A 6,477-nucleotide genomic window follows, 5' to 3' on the forward strand; every position below is an offset into this window, starting at 1 on the left:
GCAGGAATACTTTGGCTCATGGACTGGCCGCGCTGACCAGGAGCTCGGGAGAGCAAGTTTTGATTGCGAACGTGCCGAGCAGCCTTCGACATCTTATGCTCTCTGAATGTACTGCTCCGTTTTGAGTAGGTCTCCTACTCTAATCTCAAAAAAAAAAATGCATGTCTATTTTTCTTGTTGCATCTGAACAACCGCAATTTTTGTGGGCTTAATTTATGAGTATGGTCCAAAATAACAGTCGAAAGCTGAAACTTGCCATCAAGACGACGAGTAACATTGATTTTAGCTTTGCAATCTAACCCAGTTAGTGGATTTGGCTTCAAAGGGTTCCTTGTTCTGACTGATTTTTACCTTGCCGAGCACAGGGAGTGTAAGGTATTTCAGTTCACCATTATCATCAGTGTTTGAACTTCTCCTTGTCACACCAAAACCTTTCTCTTTGGCATAATTTGTGTAGTATTCCAAAACAGCCTTCTCACTACCAAACATCATACCAAGCTCAGGGTCCTCAACTGCTCAATCTGACTGAATTTCACCATAGTTTTGTACAAGCCATCCCCTTCGTTCAAAGTCGATCCGCATGTCACTGCTTGATCTTTGAACACTAGTACCTTGGTCGTCCATTCCTGGAAAATGCGAATATCTAAGTATCTTGCTGGAATTAAATTTGGTAAAGCTATGATAACAATTTGAATGAATATATATGAAAGTAAATACTTACTACACCTAGAAGAATAATTCTAGTCTCTGTAGAAGTAAGACCCTAAAGGAGGCCGGAGACGAGCTTTCTCCAAACAGCAAACATTCCCCTTACTTCTATGTTACTTACTACACACCCTTGTGACCTTGTTTTAGAAGTCACGAACAAAGCAATTTGTCACCATGGTGAGTTAATCCCTGGACAGAAAAGGCAACAACTTCACTTTTCACCTTCCATTGTGTGCAATGTGATTAATCAACGGAGTGCAGATGTGTAGGGAATAGAAGATACTTCTGATTAATGCTCCCTTCCCATGGATTAAATCATGGTATGAGCACTGAAATCAATCTACTGTCACTAATTTTCAGCTCCATTCCCATGGATTACGGAAGAGGTGTAGCAATTTTTAATCTGAAAATTACAAGAGATCGTGATAAATTCAATTCAGGTATGACAGCTGTAGAGACAAAATTACAAGGGTTTGAGATCCTGATAAATTACATGCATTTGAGATTCCAAAATCTCGAAACAGGCTTTCGCTCCGCTTTATATATAAAGCAACATCATAACAGAGTACACGGCCGAACAATACAATATGGTGGGGAGCCCCTCTTACAATGAAGATCAGAAGATAAACAAGAAACCAGAACAAGCCTAACACCTAGACGAGGTTCGACCAAGGGCACTTGACGCGATGCGATGCCGCTGCCGAGTCCATATGGACTAGAGTTTTCACCCACCCAGAGCCCTGGCACCGGGGCAAGATCCACGACGACGTCTTCAAGAAGCATGCGACCCCCATGGGCGCCGCCGGCGCCGGCGCCAGAAATGTAAAGTTTTCACTCGAATACTCGCCGCCACCACTAGAGGGATCCCGGTTACCACCGCAACTAAGGTCAGCTCATCACACCAGATCTGGGCACTATCAGAACAGGCCAGGGTCGCCCGCCACTACCCCTCTAGCCGCCCACACGACCAAGAGGTGTAGCCACCACCGCCACCATGGAGCCTGCCGGGAAGCCAACCGTGAAGCCGGCCATCCAGGACCGCCGCCCCGGCATTGGTGTCGCAAGGCACCACCGACCATCCACATCACGACCACCCAACCATGGTAGTAGAAGTGAAATACGCCGTCCTTCACCCCTAGCCCGGCATCAGTCATCGGGTCTGGGTCGGCGCCCACACAGTAGGGAGCACCCACAGCAGCATCCTCAGCCGGTCCTGGTGGACTAGGAGGGATACAACGCAAAGACTACCGACGGCTGCCGCCAAGCACACTTGAATGCTGCCATATCAGTGGTACTCTTACTACCACAAACCAGGAACCCCGCCGCCACCCCTACACTGACGCCATAACGTGTGGACGCCACCCCAACAACCTCGGGTCCCCACTCGACATCGCTGGAGATGGTCATGGGCCGATGGTGTCGCTGGCCAACTACGGGACAACACCACCGGGAGGGTGAAGACTGCCCCATCCGATCTGACCGTTCAGATCTGGACCGGGATGCCATAGGCAGCCGGCAACTCCGGCCGCCCGGGACGCCGCCAAAGGCCAGTCATGTCCTCCACCTGCACCTAGCCACCACCTCCAGCCCCTGTCGAGCTCCGCCAAGCAGCTGCCGGACCCACCTCCACACGCCCACAGTCAAGGGAAGAAGCGGCCGGAGCAACACGCACCGCACCGTCTGCGCATGCGCCCAGCCCCACCATCACGCTCCCCGTCCAGCACAGCAGCCACGCCGGGCCGCCGCCCGCCCAAAGCACCACACTGGCCCCCACCTGAAACCGCACCAGACACGGCACGGGGGCGCCGTCCTGGCCTCCCTCCCCTGTAGCACCTCGCCGGCCACCAGGGCGCCACCCGCTAGGTCGCCAGATCCGGCCACCCGATGGGGCCCGCATCCACTCGAGGCCCAACACCTGCAGCCGCCGCACAGCCAGCTCTCGCGCCTGACGCCGCCACCCGCCGAACCGTGGATGCCGCCTCCATCTGCTCCTGCCACCGCGCTGCCGGACCCGTGAAAGCACGTCGTCCCCGTCCAGGCAAGCCTACCCGTGCCGGCCTAGCGCCGAATCGAGGAGGAAGAGTTGCCCACCATCACCCGACGCCACCAAGCTTTGCCCCGTGGCGCTTGCTGACGGCGACAGGGGGGGGGGGGGGGGGGGGGGGGCAGGGGTGTTTACCGGCGGCTAGGGTTGCCCCTGTCGGTCGCCCGCGGGGGCGACCATTGTGGGTTCTGTCAAGGGAACGGTTGTGAATCGGCCGCTGGGGTTGTAGGATCGATGGCTGCAGAGACAAAAATTACAAGGAAAAGATCAATCTAGCCTAACGTTCACCTACGATCCTGATAAAAGTCAGAGAGCATGGAGATCAATTCAGGTACGGCCTGCGGCCGGCGGCGCCAGGGTTTGATACGAGGGAGAAGATCGCACAAAAAGAAGCCCACGACCCACGTTTTCTCCCGGGAAAGCCGCCATCTCCTCGTCAGCAAGCCACGTCCGACTCGTGTTGCCGGTTCTGAGTCAGCACGTAGAATTTAAGTAAAACATTACGTTAAACGACACAGGCCGCTTTTTAGGGCTTCAAGATCGATCGACTCAACAGGACAAGTAAGAAGCGCGGACTCCGGACTACGGGCTACATATATATACACCGGCCAGGCCAAGTGCGGGGGCATAGCTAGGGCAGGTCTGAGCTCGCGCGGAGAGGCTTGGACTTTCCCGTCAATGGGCGCCACCGCCAGCCGCTCGACGCCGCCCGTCGTGACGACGACTCGGATCCACGGCTACTCCATGCTGCTTCGCCCACAGACTTTCGACACCATCGTCTTCCGTGGTCTCCCCTGGAACGTCAAGGTGTACCCGGACTGGGATGGTCTCGACGAGCTGGGCCTAGCGGACAGATTCATTGTCTCGATCGAAATCGACGAACTCTACCGCGGCAGTCTCATAGACTCGGGCCTCCACACAGAAATCTCCATAGAAATAGAAATCCTTGACGAGACCGGCGAGCACACCGTCTTCCAAGATGGGAACTTCATGCCCTGGTGGACGAGCAACGCGGACATCTTTATGTTCGGCGTGTCAAGGAGGGAGCTGGAGGCGTCCTCGTGTGTCAGCAACGGCAGCTTCACCGTCAGGTCCACCATAACTATGAAGCAGGCAGCAAAGCAAAACTTGTCCGAATCCAAGGAGCTCGCGGCGTTGGACACCATGTCTGGGTCCCACACGCTCATCATCAGCAACTTCTCCAAGCTTAAGGCCACGCTCCGCGACGGAGAATGCGCCCGCTCCCCACGTTTCACCATAGGGGGGTGCACATGGTACCTCAAAGTCTGCCCCAACGACACCTGCGGATTTGCCTCCCTGTTCCTCGGACGTTCAAGTAAGGCGGACGAAAGGCCCACAACGGCGGAGTTCAGCTTTGAGCTTGAGGGGATGGTGAATTTCCAGTCCGACAAGATGACGCACACGTTCTACCATGCCAACCATCAACACTTAATTAAATACGAGCTGGAGCCGTTGAGTTCGTTCTCGGCCATGCATGACGACCGCCTCCTCGTTCGGTGCCGTCTCGCCATCGTCGTTTCCCCTGCTGCGATTCCGATTCAGACTGCCATCCCAAGCACTGAATCCATACTTACTCCTCTACTAAGCGCCACGTATGATTAAGTCAGTCTAAAGTTACGCAAAACTTTCTTATACTAGTCGCCAACCAGTGGAATTTCTTAGTCCATAAAGAGTTGTACCATTCTATATTCTATCAATTATATTATATTTAGTAATATTTTGGTAAACAATCCATGAAAATTGTTTTGTACAGAAACGTTAGCCTTTTTGGGATAGCCATTCATTCTATTCTTCTTCTTCTTCCTGGTTGTCTGTTTTTCAAGTAGGTTCTTCTTTTCCAGTAACTCTTGTGGTTGAGCATCAACGATGCAGAGAAAAAAATGACAGAACCGATTCTGTTGTTAGTGATTGAAAGATGCCGACACAATAACAACAACAATAGAGGTATCTCTGAACCTTTTTAAAGGGAAGAGGTTAGCTGTATTCATATGTTTGATGTGCATCTTAGTTTCATGTTGGTAAAACTGTTATAACTGTTTAGTATGTGTTTTTAGAGAAGTTCCAAAGCGGACCCTCAAATTGCCTGCATCCGTTCGACCGATTTGTCCAGACATAGTTTACGTGTCCGGATGTCCGTTTTCCGTAAGTTGGAACCAAACAAAGGGATGCTTTGTGGGTCCACCAAACGTAGCAAAAGCCATCATATATCCTCTCTTCGTCCGGACCATTGCTATTCTTTTTTCCTTATTTGGAGGAAGCCACTAACACGCAAGGCACATGAACACGTCTTTTTTCCCTATTTGGAGGAAGCCACTAACACGCAAGGCACATGAACACGCAAGACACATGATGGTGGAAGGATGCTAATTAGTATAGCATTGCTGCTAATTAGTATAGTCGCGAAGGATGCTAATTAGTATAGCTTTTCCGTAATCACATGTTAGAGTTGGCGGGAGGTTACTAATTTAACACGAGGATTTGGCGGAAGGTTGTGTGCTCCTATATTTTCTAGTTAATAAAAACGGACATTTGAAGAATATGGTGGTTAGATGGCCGGCTCCCGCATCAGTGTTCATACACCGATCCGGAAGCTCCGCGGACGGATGCGGGTTGGAGGTTAGCATTGGAGATGCCCTTATTGTTCATCTTTATGATGCTAGCTGTTTGTGCTTATATTGGCTTGTTCTCTTCCAAGAACTCTCACTAGTGCAGAACATGCCTTTATCACCGTTTCGTAAGGGCCTTTAGTGCCGGTTCTGCAACCGGCACTATGGAGTGGAGACTAAAGGCCCCCCCCTTTACTACCGGTTCGGCACGAACCGGCGCTAAAGTGCCACCACGTGGCACGAGCCAGGCCCAGGTGCTGGTAGACCATTAGTACTGGTTGGTAGCACCAACCGGTACTAAATGTTTGGGGGGGGGGGGAGGGTTTGGTTTTAATTTTTATTTTTCCATTAATTTTGTGTTTTCTATTTAATTCTTTTTTGTTTGCTGGTATTTTACGATACTACATATTGTACACGTTATGCATATATATAAATAGATTTTCTCGTAGAACCGATCATATATATATATAATGGAATGTCTCACAACCATCATTAATTATTCACACATACATATGTATATATATATACAATTTCTCCTACATGTTGCCTTGGTGCCTTCGGAGCACGATGACAAGTGGTTCATGGGGGCGGTAGCGGGTAATAGTATTCTCCTTTGGGATCTATGACCTGGTCGAGCAAAAATCCCGCTATTTCCTCTTGAAGTGCTCGTATGCGCTCCTCTGATAGGAGCTTGTCCCGCACCTCTTTGAACTGTTAAGAAGGAGATCAATATGCATGTGTATTAGTTGTGTGACTAGATATCGACAATCATGTAAGATTTGTGAACAGTGTTCTGGCAAACGTACCCAGTCCTGTCTATCAGATCTGCTCCTTTCGGACGCCATCATGCGAATGTTCTCGCAAACGTAGTATGCACACACTTCAGTCCCCGGCGCCTGCTTCAGGGCCTTTACGACAATAGAATTTAATCAGATAATAATTAATCAAGCATGTTACTTAATTAATGGTATTGAAACAAGAATTAAAGAGATGGTAGCTAGCTAGCTAGTACTACTTAATTACTTACCTTGGGTCGATACCAACATAGCTTTTGTCGCCATTTTTCTGGAGTCACCTTGATGTACTTTGCCCAAGCCC

General features: G+C 50.3%; 1 long non-coding RNA gene across 1 annotated transcript; it reads right to left on the reverse strand.

Annotated features, from left to right (window-relative positions):
* Positions 1 to 726: 726 nt before the first annotated feature.
* Positions 727 to 2,843, reverse strand: LOC123048654 (uncharacterized). Its single transcript, XR_006423348.1, has 3 exons — positions 1,202 to 2,843; positions 992 to 1,111; positions 727 to 897 (listed from the first exon to the last, which is right to left on the reverse strand). It is a non-coding gene; the product is annotated as an uncharacterized lncRNA (long non-coding RNA).
* Positions 2,844 to 6,477: the final 3,634 nt, after the last annotated feature.

This window comes from Triticum aestivum, chromosome 2D (assembly GCF_018294505.1).
Source record: "Triticum aestivum cultivar Chinese Spring chromosome 2D, IWGSC CS RefSeq v2.1, whole genome shotgun sequence".
NCBI classification, from domain to species: Eukaryota; Viridiplantae; Streptophyta; class Magnoliopsida; order Poales; family Poaceae; genus Triticum; species Triticum aestivum.